Genomic DNA, 16,196 nt, shown 5'->3' with positions numbered 1-16,196 from the left:
CAGGGGAGACCCATGTGACTCTTTAGTGCACCATGGCTGAGTGACCGAGAAGGGGCCTCCAGGCAAACTGTGCCGGCTGTCCTCAGGTGGTCGGTACAGCCACCAAAAAGGTATTGTCGCCAGAGATCTGAAGCCAGAGAATATGCTTTTTGTCGGTGAGCTGAATATAAAATTCACCGAATTTGGCCTCAGCATCGAGTTTGCTGGCTACAAACTCAACATTTTCTGGGGTAGCCCCCTTTTTGCTGCCCCAAGACGCATCCTGCGCCGAAAACATGACGGCCCTCCCGTGGATGTGTGGAGCCTGGGGGTGGTTTTCTATTGTTTGGTCACTGGATGCCAGCCTTTTGTGGGGGAAGACTTCTGGGAGCCACAACGACAAATAACTAAGCAGGGAAGGCTACATTCTGGTATTTATGTCCCTCAGATGTGAAAACCGCTTGAGAAAATTGATGACCATTGACCCCAGCAAGAGAGGAAGGTTAAAAGACATTACGAAGGACCTATGAGTAAATATGGGGCAGGGAGAGCAACTCAGGCCTTACAGGGAGCCACTGTGGGATGACAGAGACCCCAGGGTGACTCGGGTGACAACGAACATGGGCTATGGGTAGGACCAGATCCAGTCCTTACCAGGCTGGAGGTATGACCACAGGATGGCCACCCCCCTGACTGTGAGCTCTAAGAAATGTAAGGCAGAGGGCCGCACCCTCATGGTAAGGCCCTCCGCTTCTGCTGACCCCAACAGCCACAGTCCTTCCCCAACCCAAGAGGTTCAGCAGGTCTCAGAGGCAGTAAAAAATACTGCCGGCGAGCCCTGTGTACCTGTCTGGTTCTTCAGTGAAGAAACACAGTGGCTGAAGGGGACCAGGAGACAAAGCAGAAGGACAAAGTGCCTGAAAGTGTCCTACCCAGCCTAGAATCCAGGACCACCACCCCAGCCCAGCCCCCCAGCAGAGCCCTGGGTTCTCCTCCACCCCCAGCACCAGCAGCAGTAGTGAAGCCCAGGAGGGAACCAACTGGACCCAGGGAGTGTCCTCGGAAAGAGACTCCACCACCGCCAAGGTCACCGGGCAGCCTGATGAAATGACCCCAGCGCCTCCATCTGGCCACAGCCAGGGCCGGCAGGGGGCAGTGGGAAGATTCTTCGACTTGATTCTAAGACATCTTGTTTTAGACCTAAGAACCAATGTCACAGAAATAAAAGTCAAGCCACTTTTCTCTCCCACGGCCAGGCAGGGACCAAATGGAAGACCGTGGAGCAATTGAGCCACGATCCCAGCCTTTAGAATGGAGGGCAAGAGGCCAAGCTACAGGAAGCCTGGCGTCGAGGTACAGGGGATTGGCCAGGGGCTAAGCCCGAACAGCCACCGAGGGGAGCGATGCAAGAAGTGCAGGCTGGGTGTGCAGGGACGTGCGGGCAAGGGCATGTGGTCCCGGGACAGGGGAAGCGTGCACAGTGCCGCCAAGTTCTCTGCACGGCATTCAAATCAAGAGGGTATCCCACGTCTCCGGCCGACAAGAGGAGAGGTCACCCTAGCTGTGGATGTGTCCCTCCGTCCGCACCTGGGTGAAGCTTCAGAGACCGGACTGTTTTTCCTGAGGCATTTCTCCCCTCCTCTCCTCTTCTCTTACCTTCTGGGTTTGGGGAAGAGCAGGGATAGTTCTTCCAAATCATGTCATAAACTTGATGCTCCAGAAAGATGTATCACAGGTACCCTGTTTTGCATCCTCCCCGCACAGAATTGGGGCTGCGCACGCTCCAGTTTGAGAGGCATGCAGTGAGATAGTACTTGGCAGTTAATCAGAACAACTCAATAGAAAAATGACAAGAGAATTATCACAGGAGTATTGCAGGGCGGAAATGCAGAGATTGTCTATTACCTTCCTACACTAAGATTGCCCAACATTTCCAGGGGGATTGAGGGGAACATTTGGTCCTGTGTTAATTATGACCAAGAATTCATAACAGGGTAACAACGTCCCGTGAACTAGCCTGTGTGTGGAGTCGGAACTGGTGTGGGGCTGGGCCCCCAAAGTGGCTTCAGGGTCACTGAACCCGGCATCTGAGTGTCCTGCTAGAATGCAGGAGTCTGGCTTTTCTACTTTCCCCATCCAGGAGGGACCCCACCCACAGGAAATGGGAGGAGGCCTTCCAGACGGAAGGAGGCTATGCACATACAGAACAGAGGCTGGGGGGAGCCAGGCTGAGAGTGGGGGTTTGGACCAGCACCCCTTATTTCCAGGACCACCCCCACCGGTGCATTTTGCTCTGCATCCCCAAACTTAAATGTCTCCCAGCTTGAGGCTTAGAAAGCGGTCCACTCTGAGGACAGAACATTCCACCAGTGAGACTCTCCTCCGGTGAGCTCAGGGCCTTGGCTGCTGGGCCACTGGCTGCCTCTGGTCTCATTAGTCCAACAGGTTCCTCAGGGAGGGCCTTCATGGTCTAAAGAGTGGGTGAACCGTGAGCAGGGAACCATGTGACCCATCTTTCACTGAGCAAGATATCCCAGGCTGCATATGCACAGTGGGCTCTGGGTGGGGGGCCTCAGAGACAGCAGTGGGGTCCCACCAGCGTTTTGACACCCAATGGTGGGTTTTCAGCTTGGTCCTGAATTACGAACTACTTAATGCAGTTTGTCTGATGGATGATCTCTCATAAAACATGAACTCAGGATAGGGAGTGGTCAGGGGTGGGAGAGAACGTTAAAAGGGAGGTGGCAGACAAGTCATGGGGCTCCCAGTGACACTGTCCACTACTCCAGGCAACGAGACACCCGACTTTGAACTGAGCATGTAGCGGCCAAAGACTACGGAGTTCCCAGCCTCCTCTGCAGCTAGGCTGGTTGTGGTACCAGGCTGTCTCTCCAGGATGGGACGGGAAGTGATTTGTACTTCTGGGATGTTTTCTAGCAGAGAGAATCAGGCCCTTTCTGTTTCTCCCCCTGTCCTGCTGCTGGGAACCTGCACTCCATCCTGGCCCACATGGACAAGGGCAACTCGTATGGGATGACGGGGCATCAGGGAGAGGAGCTTCCTGGAGCAAGGGTGGTCCTGGACTATCCGCCTCTAGACCAAGCAGGAGAGAGATGCAAGCTTCCATTCACCACTCACATGGGGTGGGGGGGAGCCTTTGTTACAGCAGCTGAACCTGATCCTAAGCAGGACAGCAGTCTTGGAGGGGACTTTTCTGTGTGGTTCCCTTGGGTCAGGCTGCTCCCAGAACCACAGCTGTCTGAAATTTTCCGCCCTTCTTCCCATGGGATGACAGCTAAGCTCCGCTCCAGCACCCTGCCCTCTCTAGGCGCGTCTCTGGAAATGCATGAAGATCGATGCTCCCGATGAAAAGAGTCAAGCTAATATCTTCCAGGGACTTCATCTTGTTCTTTCCTCCCACACTCGTGCATCCCCACACTCTCCCAGAGACGTAGCTTGTTTTCAAATATGCTGTGCCGACTCTTTCCCTGCTAATATCTGCAGATTCTAATTAAATAACTCAGGGAACAGGCCGTCTCTCGCATGGTGTAACTTGATTATTGCTAGAAAGATGAGCGCGGAACTGACAAGTTCCCTGCTAAGCTGACAAGTTTAAAAGCTGAATTTGAGAAACCAACCAAATTCCACGCACAGTAGGAAGTTAGAGACCGGGACTCGGCCTGAGCTCTCAGTTTGGGGAGACGGATATTGAGGATTTCCCAGGTGCCTGGTCTGGTCAGTGTAATTTCTTACACGCCCTCCACTCTTATGGAGGCTGCCATTTTATGGGGAAAAGGAATTCTAGTCATACTAACTTTGTTGAAGATGTTGTAACAACGTATATAGCTCATCTGTTTACTCTGAAGTGTGCAAACGGCCTCATAGGGCTGGTTTAAAATAAAGTGCATTAAGAGAACATGTGAGATTCACTAAAGGCCTACAGATCAGGACATGATGCCGTTCAGAAGAGCGTTACAGTCCCCAAGAGGAGGGGCACACCCACCCCGCAGGGCCACATGGAGAAGCCCCAGGAGGAGGGACGACTAAGGCAGGAGATTTTACTGTGGTTCCTGCGGGAAGGAACAGGCAAAGGCAGGATCGCAGACTTCGGATTGGCTACACGGTGGGGATAGTTTCAGGATTCTGGGGCATGGGGGCCGTCCCGAGTTGCCTGGCATCAGGCCCTGGGGTGATTACAGCTGGTGGATAGTGGCCCGAAGTAGGAGGGCCTGACAGAGAAAGGAGGTGGTGGGGTGCATGCTCTGGATTGGTTGGTTTGTATTTGGAGAGGGGGCCCCTAGAAGGAGGATTCTTCCTGGGGGCAGGAGGAGGTGGTGACAAGCGAGAGAGGCCAAGTCAGATGACACAGAACAAGGCATGTCAGGATATGCGTGCAGGGCTTCCTCGGCTCACCTGTCACCTCCTCAGAGGGGCCTTTTCTGCCTACACAACCAGGGAGGCTTGGGGGGTGGGGAGGATGCCACTGTAGATGCTATGCCCCTAGCCATTACCCACTTCATCCGTGCAGGGTGTTCGGGGCCCCGCCCCTGCTCGGCACCCAGCCATGGCTCCTCCGTCTGGACGGGGAGTCCCCACAGCGGGCACAAGGTCCTGTGCAGTCTCCTCTCCGGCCACTGTCGCCCCAGCCCAGCGCTGGCTCCAGCCACACCCTGGCACTCCTGAGCTTCCTGAGTCCCCCCGTTTCCTCTGTAGTATGTACCCCATCTCATAAGCCGTGCTCACTGTCTCCCCTCCACAGTGACGATGCTGCAGGAGCAGCAGAGCTGTTGGTTTTTTGTGGGTTTTTTGTTTTTGTTTTTTTTGTTTTTTGTCTTACTCTTTGCTGTGCCTACAGTCTAGGTCAGTGTTGGGCACATAGTAGGGGCTCAATAAATAGCGAATAAACAACTCTTATCACTCCCTAGAACATTCTTGTTTGTAATCTACAACATGCATTCACCCAGGGCACATTCGCTGAGGCCCTAATGTGCCAGGTTGGTTCCAGACACTGGGGCACAACAGTGACTGAGGCCGGCAGAGGTCTCTATTCTCATGTAGCTGACAGCCTAGTGGGAGAGATGGATAAAAAAAAGAAGTAAAATATACACAAAGCCAGGTGGTGGTATGCACAGTGGAGAAAAATAAAGTCAGGAAGAATGTTTGAGCAAATTCCTGAAGGTGTTTAGGAAGCAAGCAATGCACTGGGCAGTGTTCTGGGTTGAGAGGACAGCAAGTGCAAAGGCCCTGAGGCCAAAGTGGGCTGCCTGTGTGAGAGTCTTAATTATTAGTGTGGATTCTTAGTTTTGTTGTGAATCTATATTGTGTTCATTTGGTAATCCTTGGTTTCACCTTTCTAGCTAATTAACCTGAGTCTGGGTTATCAATCTGTTGAACTCAGCAAGTTCTCTTCCAGTAGTTTAAAGTGAAAATGTGTGCATTTGGGTCAAGTTAGCACGTGTTTACTGAGTGGCTTCCCTGGGCCCAGCTGTGTGGGGCATCAGGAAGCTGTGAAATAAACATGAGGGTCTCTACCTTGACAACCCCAGTGAGTGAATGTCCCCGATGTCCTCAAGGCCCTTCCATTCTGCCCCACACCATCTCCTCTGGGTCAGGAGCTCTGACCCTGATGCTCTGTGCCACATTTGTCCCCTGTGTCCAGCTTTGCCTATCTGGGTGACTGTGACTGCCTCCTGTCCAGGAAGTCCCTCTTGGTGAGGAAAGCCACCACCAGCTGGAGCCTCAAGCTGGAGGTGGGGCCTTTCTCCTCTGCACCCCTCCGATGCCTTTCACCCCATGATTCCACCACTGTGGGGCTCTCCACCATCCTCTTCCTCCCTCTTCAGCCTTGGGCGGCACACCAACCATCCCCTCTTCACAAACCCCCAGGAGGTGGGTACAAGTACACGTGGGGACACTAAGGCCACCCAGGGGCAGTGTCCCAGAGCAGAGGACAGATAAGGACTCCCAAGCAGCCAACTCAGTCTATCGTGGCAGTGAGAAGGCCATAAAGATGGGGAGGCAGTTATCACACCATGGCCCCTCCTGACTCTGGGTGCCCTCTGTTTTCAGCCTGGCCTGGGCTGGCCGTCCCTCCTTCCTCTGTCAGGTGGACACCCATTCATTCATTCACTCATTTACTTATTCATTCGTCTTGTATTCCTGTTCATTCACCGTGGCTAGATGATGGCTCATCCTTGGAGACCCAGTGCAGATGTCACCTCCTCCTTGAAGCCCTTCTTGATTCCCACCCCCTCCCACAGCCACCTCTGGCCTCACTGAGACCCACTCCACCCACCCAGGGCTGTGATCACCCTCTGAGTCCTCTCCAGCCTGTGAGCTCTGTAAGGGCTCTGGGCCAGATGCAGAAAGGGGCTCAGAAAAATGTGAGGACAGATAAAACACTGAATAGACACAGGCCACGTGTGGGTCAAGTTCACCTCCTCCCTCCCTCTAGGACCAGGAGGGCTCCATCATTAATAGGAACTAAGGGACCTGCTCTTATTCCCATGCTCATTTAGACCTTCCACAGTCTGGGTTACTTTTTTTTTCAATTTTAATTTATTTTAAACTTTGAGGACATGTCATGATGGTACCTCTCAGTAATGAGAAGCTTAATTATCACTTCAAGGGCGGGAATCCATCTGTTGTGTCTGAGCCAAGGCAGGACAATATGGAAGCGCAGGATGTTGCGGAGAAGGCTAGGGGCTGGGCCTCTGGGCAGCAGGAGACAGATAGATGGGGGCAGAGCTGCCAGGACCTGGGTCGAGCCAGAAGGAGGTGGGAGTCCAGGGGCTTCCATAGGTGGGGGCAGGGGCTCCCAGTGACACCTTCTGTCACATCCTGATGCTCCTGCATAAACACACGAGCCCTGTTTCCCACACGGTATCCCATCTCCCGACCTTCGCACAAGCTGGGTCCTCCAGCGAGAATACCTTTCCTCTCCCCACCAGCCTTCAGGACGCTGCTCTTCTGTGGCATTTGTTGCTGACCCTGCCTGTCCACTGCCCCCCACCTGTACCCTGACACACGCACCCCGTCTATACTTAGCTCACCTGATCGTCATGCCTGAGGATGGTCTGCTCTTTGGGGGACAGCTTCATAGGCTGGCAGACCAAGGTTCTAAGCCCTCTAAGTCTGCCTGACCTTGGGCAAGTCCCTTGTGTCACCGCAGATGGGTCTGGCCACGGCCACCTCACGGGACACTGCACAACATGAGCTGCCGGAGCTGGAGCACTGGGCTGGGCATCTGCTGCTGTTTGCCCTTACTGCTGACCTTGGGACCGTGGCCCCCGGAGCTGGGGTCTGCTGCAGACCCAATGCCCAGGCCCACCCTCTCCACTTTCCCAGGAGCCGTCATGACACATGTCTGTGTCCCTCGGAGAGGTGCCAGGTATCAGCACTGGGAGTCTTCCCTGCTCAACAGCCAGGCAGCCATAAAAGTGAGGATAGGGACATTTCCTGGGTGCCAGGCTGGGTTTGAATCCTTGCTCTGTCCTTGAGTGAGTCCTCCTGTCTACGCGGGGCTGAAATCAGCAGCTACTTCACGAGGCTTCAGGGAAGATTAAATGTGCCAATATGTACAGGACCCTTGAAGCAGCGCCCACAGGCCGGGAGCACTGTGCCAGCAGCTGGACTAGCCCTCTTCTCTCCTCTCCCCTTGGCGGGTTGAGCAGGAGATGCAGTGGGGGCAGGGCTTATGCTGATTCTCCCCACCACTCAGAGCCGACGGGGGCAGTGCTCGGGCTGGGCTCTGTCCTCTGCCCCTTCTGGGCATCCTCATTCCCCACTCCTTGGTTGCTAGAAACTTGGCTACACGTGCATCATCTTCAGGGGCCTCTGTGCCTTGCCCACCAGCATCTCCCCCAGGGATTATTCCAGTGTCCTCGCTCCCCACCCCCAAGTCCCCACAGCGTGTGCCATGTGGGGTGTAAGTGAGGGCATGCTCACGCTCTGTGCTTCCAGGACAGTCTGGGGGAGCTCAATATCCCATCCAGTCCACACTCTGAGAGCCCAAGACGGGGACAGGGTTTGAGTGTTCATTCACATGCTAACTTGTTCAAAAATTCTGCATGCCTACTTTGCTGGGTGGTTGCAGTGGGGACAGAGAACACAGGCGAATGGACAGGAAGTGCACATTCGGGTGCAGCATGAAGAGGAGGTGAGCGTGCACTGGGTCTCATAACCCTTCTCAGCCTTGCTTTTCTCATCTTTAGAATGGGGACAGCAAAACCTTCCTTACAGGGCTGTTGTTGAGGTGAGCTGGAGCCCAATCCACTGCCAGACACTGTCCCAAGTGTTTTAAATAAATGAACTCACTTAATCCTTATGAAAGCTCTAGGAGGTAGGTACGAGTAGGTACCCCTTTCTGCAGATGAGGAAACTGAGGCACGGGGTGGTGAGGTCACTGCCCCAGATCACAGAGTCCAGGCTGTCTGGCTCCAGCATCCCAGTTCTTGGTCAGTCCTTGCTCTGGGTGTCCTGTGCCTCTATTTGCCCTTCACTGTGACCCTCAACCACGATATGGTTGTTCGTGTGGGCTGTTGTGGGGGCTTGGGGGATGGTTTTCTCTGAGTAGTGCTTTCCCATGAGGCCAGCAGCTCAAGGGGCTGTGGTGTATACATAGCTGGACACCCAGGCCTATACCCAGGCTGGCCACATTGCAATCAATGTTTGTTGAATGAGTACCTGAATGTCTGCATGTAAAGTGCATTGTGCCCACCATCTCATCTCCACTTCGCACCTGGCTGCATGGCTGTCATCTCTATCAGGTCCCCTGCCAAGGACAGCCAAGGGGACTGGAGCTTCTCGGCCAGGGACAGGGAGCCTCAGGGAGACCTGTGGCTGCCCCACACCTCTCCTGGGCTATCCCGGGCCAATTCACAGGGAGGCCAAGCCAGCTTCCAGAGCATCAGTGCGCTCCCTGTGTCTGGGGGTGTGCAAGTAGGTGTCGAGGGTTTATTTCCTGAGGATGACTTGGCATCCGATGGGGCACTGGGGATTAGACTGTTTTCAAAGTCTCTTCCAGGCCTGCACCCTTTCAGGTAGCAAAGAGCCAGTAGGTAAAGATGCAGGCCGTGGGGCCTGGGTTATAGCAGAGCCCCCTGCTCCGTGACCTTGGGCAAGCATCTCCTTTCTCGTGTCTTCATCTGTAATAGAGAGCTAATAACAGATGCACCCAAATCTAGCTTTTTAAGAAATTAATTTTCACATGTATAAATTAGAAGATTTCAGATGAAAATCCAGGTGTGTGGAGCTTTTCGTTGTTGCTGTTTGATACGGCCTGAGAAGATCCAGCCAACCAGGGGGATGTTCCCTCAGTTCTCTACTGGAGCTGAGCTGGAGCTGCCCACTGGACAGAGCTTGTGTCCCCAGCCCTCCGCAGTCCCCACTGCTCCATAAGCCTCCCCCTGCCTCTCCAGGCCCAGCCCCTGGAGGTATCTGTGTTTGTGATCCTTGTGGTAGCCCTGTGGAGCTTCACTTCCTCACCTGGGACACTAGCCACAGCGGGGTCCAGCATGCCCCCGGCCCTCTGAGAATGCAGCCCTCAAAGCTGGCCCTGCAGAGGCAGCCGAGGGGGGTGGAGGTGGCCAGGCCCGGGACCAGGGGTCCCCAAAGTGTCCCCAAGGAATACCATGGCTTCTGACTTCCAAAGCTGCACATCGTACCTGCCTTTCTCCCAGTCCCTTATACATCCCTCCATAGGCATTCTGCAGACCCCAGCCATGCCCCTACCAGCCGTGTGACCTGGAAGCTTCCCTAACCTCTCTGTGCCGGGCTTTCTAAACCTGACTTGTAGGATTGCTGTGCTTGGTGCACAGTGGGCCCTCTATCAGAGAGCAGAAGCCAGTCCTCCCAAAGGGACCTTCTCTTATGTGCAGAAAGGCAAAGCACGTGTGCCATGTGGCGCCCAAAGCTGCTCCTTGACCAGCGAGGCTGGTGGGACCCAACCGGTCCTCCTGCTCCCTGCCTCAGGCCTTTCCCTCATCCGTGACAGTGATGAGGAGCCAGTCACAATGCCCCAGGAAGTCTGAACTGAGCTTGTGTGACCTGGGTGAATTCCCTGTTCCACACAACTGGGTTTCCAGGTCGTTTCAGTAAGGACCAGAGTACCCCTCGCTCCTGTCTTAGCTGCAAGGCCCCAGGGACAGGATTTACCAATTGCCCCACTGCTTTGGGGCTGGGAGATGTGGATTCCAGGGCACATGCCCCTCTGCCTGATGACTTCAGGGGACTCATGCCCATCCATGTGAAACATGGAAGGTCCCAAGTGCCTAGACCCCCATCACCCAGAAAGCAGAGCCTGAGAGTGTGGACTCCCTATGGCCAGTGTTGGCTTTGCACCAGAACAGCAGAGCTGAGGAGTTGTGACAGAGACAGAGACAGAGTAAAAGACTCACTTTATGGAGAAAGTGTGCTGACCCCGCTCGGGAAGACAGGGATCACAACAGCGGTGACAGCATGCCTGGGCACACTCAGCTCCCACAGCTCCTGATATTATCTGGTGTTACCTCACTTAATCCCCTCACCTAAGGGTGAGAGCGTTCAAGAGCCCCATTTTACAGATAAGAAAACTGAGGCTCATTTAGCTTTTGATAACTAACCAAATGTTCGAGCCAGCTTTGAACGCCAGTGTTCTGATTTCAAAGCCATGTCTCACTCCCTGGTTTCTAGAAGGGGTGGGTCCAGGCACTGGGACACTCCGTCTTTCACAACGTACAGCCTCGCTCCAGGGCCTGCCATCCCAGAGGCGGCTGGATTAATCCATTTAATCAACTTACTCTAAACCCCCTCGACCCTTGGCAGCAGCTCTCCCGGCTGCCTGACACTTTGCCAGCTGAGGATTCCTGGGTGAATGGTCAGTGCCCACGCACCCACCCTGCTTGGTCAGACAGGCCCCTCCTGGCCTTGTTATTCTAAATCCTCAGCTCATAATTGTACAGAACTGCATTAAAAGATGCCTGCTCGCTGGTGCGGGAGGGGGAGTTTGGGGTGGCCTTGTATATTGAAGTTGACACATGAAAGGGACAGTATTTATATCCATAATGGGACTCAATTTAAGGCCCAGAAACTGGTCCCTGAGGGAAATAAAACCTGAGGCAGAGGGCTATAAGAGAACGGCCAAGGGGCTGGACTATTGGGTTGTAAATGTATAATTAAAACAAAAACCAGCCCCCTAGATACCAGTTTGCCTATTAAGGCCAGAATTGGCCAACCTGGCAGCCTGGGCAATCCCAGGATGTGATTGCCCAGAATGAGGGCCTTAACTAAGGATACTGTCCTCTCAGTCATGGGATGGGCTGTGAGGGCATTACCCCAGGGCATCTAACCACCTGCGCACCCCATGAACTCTGTGGTCCCCGCAGGTGCAGGGCATTCCTCATGCTCAGCTTGGAAGGCCCCAGGTCACAACAAACAGATGACACATTTGTGGGGTCACACACACGTGTGCCCTCTGCATGGGTGAGCATCCCACAGAGCAGAGCCCTCCTCCCTCCCCTCCTCTCCTCTTCTTTCCTGAGCCCCTGCGTGCACCCTACCCCCCACCCCATGCAGCACTGGACTGAGCAGGAGTTCTGAGTCCCCTTGGGTTTAGCAAGCATCCTGGCTGGGGGTTGAGGGGGTACCCACTCTGAAGTCATGAATTAGCATGGTGGACTGGGAAAGGCAGAGGCTCTGGGTTCAGATCCCACCCCACACCTCACAGCAAGCCCCTTACCCATCCATTTCCAGTCTCTGCTTTCTCTTCTGTAGAGTGGGACACAGTCAGCCTCACCCTCAGAGCTGGGGGCATCCTGTGTAAGTTACAACACAGAGCACTGAGTCATTTCAGGCACCTGGGGGGTGTGCAGCTGGAAGCCAGGCTGAGGGCAGGTGGGACAGGTGAGGGTCACATGGTCACAGATGTGACAGGGTAGCGAGTCTAAAGGACCAGGCTGAGGGTATGCATTCTAATATGCAGAAGCAGGTACCTGCCATTAGCAAATTCATTAATTAAGGTCATGTTTACTCTTTCGTCTGTTTTAATCATCTGTTTGAACAGAGGCCTTCAGAGTTTTATTAGCGACATTATTGGCTGTCACAGAATGGCTCTGCTCAGCTCCTAAAGTACACCTCTACACAACTGCAATTTTCCATCTGCTCCTGAACTCACTTTCTTGCTCAGCACCTCTCGGTAGCTCCCATTGCCTAGTGCCTGCCCCACTCCAGGCCGAAAATGTAAAATGAGGCCCTGCCCACCTTTCCCACCTGTGGGGTATTCTTGTGGTCATGAACCATCAGTAATCCTGAGCACCCAGTCTGTCTCCCACACCTCTGCACCTTTGCATGTGCTGTTCCTACTGCTCTTCTGTTCCTTAGCTTTGAATCCTCAGCTCCCTTGTCCATTTGTCCCTTATGGCTGGGTGGTATTGGGTGCTCACACAGTAGCCTTTGTCCAGCCCACCCTGCCTTCTTTCTGTGGATGCAAAACTTGGAGGAATCAGGGTTAGTCCAAGCCAGTTTTCCTGCATCTAGCGATTGGTTGGGGAAAGGGCTTGGGACCCAGTTCCAGCCAATGAGGTATTAGAGGAAGTTTATAGGGGCTTCTGTGAGAGATCTTCCTTCCTGAGAAGAGGTGGGCAGGGAAGAAGGTGCCCCCTTGCTTGAGTGTTAACTATGCAGATGTGATGGCTGGAGTAGAGGCAGCCACATTGCAACTGTGAGGGGGTACTAACAGAACCAATATTCTCTCTTTTTTTTTTAAAGATTTTACTTATTTATTTGACAGAGAGAGACACAGCAAGAGAGGGAACACAAGCAGGGGGAGTGGGAGAGGGAGAAGCAGGCTTCCCACGGAGCAGGGATCCCGATGTGGGACTCAATCCCAGGACTCTGGGATCACGACCTGAGCCAAAGGCAGACGCTCAACGACTGAGCCACCCAAGCACCCCAGAACCAATATTCTCTTAATGGTAGAATAGAGAGGTGGGTGGCATCTGGGTCACTGATGACATTGTTGGGCCACCATACCACCTCTGGACCTCCCATCCCTCACATCATCATTAAATATTAAGTGTTAGATGCCTTTGTAGTTTAAGCCACTCTTAGGAGGGTTTTCTGTCACTTCAGCCAAACAAATCTAACAGATACAGCCTTCTAGTGTCAGTTAAAACTTCTCTGTTCTTGACTAGTTCCCCAGCAGACTTGGGTCTCTGCTTCTGTCCCTCCACTCAGCACCCACGAGAGCAGCTCATGAACTATGGTGCTCTGCCTGGCTGGATGGCCCGTTCATATTTGATCTGTGAACACCTCTGGGACAGGCCTCTGCCTTTTCTTCTCTGTGCACCTTGAACCTGCACACAGTGAGCCTTCATGACATGTCAGGGACCTCGCCACCTCCCCCATCATGGCCAGAAGTCTCCAGCCATCATAAAGCCTTCCAGTTCACTTTGGCCCAAGCACTACTTCTGAACTCCGGGCTCTCCTACAGCCTCTTCAGGGTGAAGTGTGAGGTCTTTTCTAAACAGAGCTTTCCAGCTGTCAGCTTTTGCCTCATGCATGCCTTCAAGGGCTGAGCTCTTGATTTATCGTCAGTTTGGCCTCTCCTGCAGCAGACACAGGAGCCCACCATGCAGAGAAAGGAGTGCATGAGCTGAGTTTCAAGGAAGACGTAGGAAGGGCAGTGATGGATACATCCCATTCCAAACTGAGTGAGATTCTCTGCATGTTCTAGAAAAAAACTCTGGTGTGCAAGTGGGGCGTAGGGTCCCCCAAGGCCCCAAAGAAAGAGATGTCCCCAAAGAAAGAGATGTGTCCCCCAAGTATGGTGGAGGGGTGAAGGCTCTTGGCCTCCCCCGTAGCAGCTCCTGGTGCTGGCTGTGAACAGGGGACTGTCCTGTGGTCACGTGGGCATGACTCTGCCAAGGAAAATCAGGGAAAGAAAGGGATTCTAGGCTTCAGGGAGCTGGGAGGGTGTGTGCGGCTGGTGAAGGAAGTTCTCCTTCCTCCCTTCAGTGCGAATTGCTTTTGTGAGTCTTGTAACAGCCACATGACAGTTACCAAGCCTCAGGCACCCACAGGATACCAGGCGTGGGGCTGGGTGCTGAAGCCCCTGTCACATGGACAAGCCACATCATGAGGCTTCCCAGGACGCAAGCAGCAGAATCTGGGTTTGCAGTCTGGCTCCACACTCCCAAGCTATAGCCCTGTCACCTCCTTTCTTGGAGCCTCAGTCACATCCTCTAAAATGACATTGCTACCTTAATGGGGTCAATCCTGTGAGGATTAATTTGGGTAATGTGAGTGGCCCAGCCTGTAGCAGACCTCCAACAGGTACAGCTTGAATCCATTTGGATCTCCAGGTTAGACTAGAATTTTGCAGTGTTATCTGGAAATCCTTTCTTGAAGCTAGCTTAAATCCATGCTGTCACAATTCCAGGATGCTCCATTTAGCCAACTGGAAGGAGCAGTCAGATTTTTTTTTTTTTTTTTTGATAGCCAGTGACAGAAAACCCAAAGTGGCTTAAACAAGCAATCAAACAACTCAGGAAAGAATGATTTATGTAACTGAGAAGCCTAAGGGCAGACAGCTTCAGGCAAGGCTGTACCTGGGTGCTTGATGACATCAGCAGGAATCATCTTTCTCCACCTATTGGCTTTGCTTACTATCCTCTTTGCAGGTGTTATTCTCAGGTAAGCTTTCCCATTGGGAAAGCAAGATGGCCATCAACAGTCACAAACTGATATATCCCTTCACCCCAACAAAAATAGAACCTTTCATTCCCTATGATTACAGCTGAGATCTGATCCATTGGGATCTCATTGGTCACATACCCAGCCCTGAGCCAATCACTGTGGCCAGGGAGGATAGAATATGCTGATTGGCCAGATTGAGGTCAGGTGACCGCCCTCCCTAAGGAAACTCTTGAGCTGTTCAACCAGTTTTCCTGGGTGGGAGATTGTGTGAAGCCTGAGAGAACAGAGGTCAGTCCCTCTGTGCTTAATGTCCTGGGTGTGCCTGCTCATATCCTCTTCCCACACCCCATTGTCTTCATAGCAACACTTCTTCCCTTCCCCCACTGCTTCCTTCCATACCATTTCACCTATACCAAAAAGGAACAAGACTTCCTGTTTGAATTCAGGATTCGGGGTCCACTCCCAGCTTCAAGATTTGTGTTTTGTGTCTCACTATAATCATTTATTCAGTCAACAAATGTCCACTGAGTAACTACTATGTGCTACTATGAGTTTTCTGGACTTAATTATTCTGGGTAGTGAGCAACAGCCAGGAGCCTTCCAAGGAAATGAGTTTTGTCTGAGCAAGCCTCTAGAGGCTAGCTTCCAATCCCACAGTGCCACTCACGGAGTGGTCCTGAGGGAATTCCTTCCCCTCTCTAGGCTTCTGTCTTCTTATCTGTAAAATGAGGCATTGGGAAAATTGAGATCCTGGAACCCTCTCAGCTCTGATATGTTGTGGCTGGGTGTTAGAAGTCTCTTCAGCTGAGTCAGCCTGTGAGCACCATGGACAGCGACTACACCCTTAAGGGGAGTCGTGTGGTCGCTGTCCATGGTGAGCTGGGCTGAGTCCACAACCATACAATTCTGTGTCTGAATCTTACTTTTCTTGGCTAACAAGAGCACCCAGGGCAGAGGAGGCTTTCTGTGCCTGTGTGGAACCCAAAGCTATAAGTTCCTGTCAGGTTGTCTAATGCTGCTGCTACAGAAATTCTCTTTTGGGATGTTTGTGAATCCCAAGCCCTCCCACACTGAAAATCAAGTTTGGAACTCTGAAAAGGAAGTGTAGGGAGACCATACAGAGGAGAGGAGAGGATGCTGTAGAGGTTCCACGGAGTCCATCCTTCATCTGCCTCCCTGTCCCTGGAAGAAGAGAGATGCCTGGTGTGTTGGTAGCGGAGGGAGGGATCCTTCTGAGACATGCCCAGTGGGGAGGCCTTTCTTCTTCTGGTTGAGTCTAGTTTCTCTTCATTCTTTGAACACTTGGAGACATGAATTAATTCCCCTGGTCACTTTGTCATTCATTTGTCACTCCACTCGGCTACTCTTCACCTTATTAATCCATTTGTTCCCTTCTTTATTTAGCTCAGGTTTTTTGTTTTTTTTTTTTTAAGCAAGAAGGGAGATTTAATAGTAGAACACAGAGAGCCCAAGGACAAGTAGAGAGTAGAGTAGCTGGTCTTCCCAAAAGACGGGAGCCAGCAAGTGGTAAGACATGAGAAGCC

The 16,196-nt window shown here is 52.8% G+C and overlaps 1 protein-coding gene across 1 annotated transcript in view; it reads left to right on the top strand.

The window, feature by feature from the left end:
* Window positions 1-16,196, top strand: part of IQSEC1 (IQ motif and Sec7 domain ArfGEF 1) — a 371,367-nt gene that overhangs the window by 131,625 nt on the left and 223,546 nt on the right. The window lies entirely within an intron of this gene.

Source organism: Halichoerus grypus, chromosome 1 (assembly GCF_964656455.1).
Source record: "Halichoerus grypus chromosome 1, mHalGry1.hap1.1, whole genome shotgun sequence".
Taxonomy (NCBI): domain Eukaryota; kingdom Metazoa; phylum Chordata; class Mammalia; order Carnivora; family Phocidae; genus Halichoerus; species Halichoerus grypus.
The sequence above is the reverse complement of the archived record's forward strand: the minus strand, read 5'-3'. Positions and strand labels throughout refer to the sequence as shown.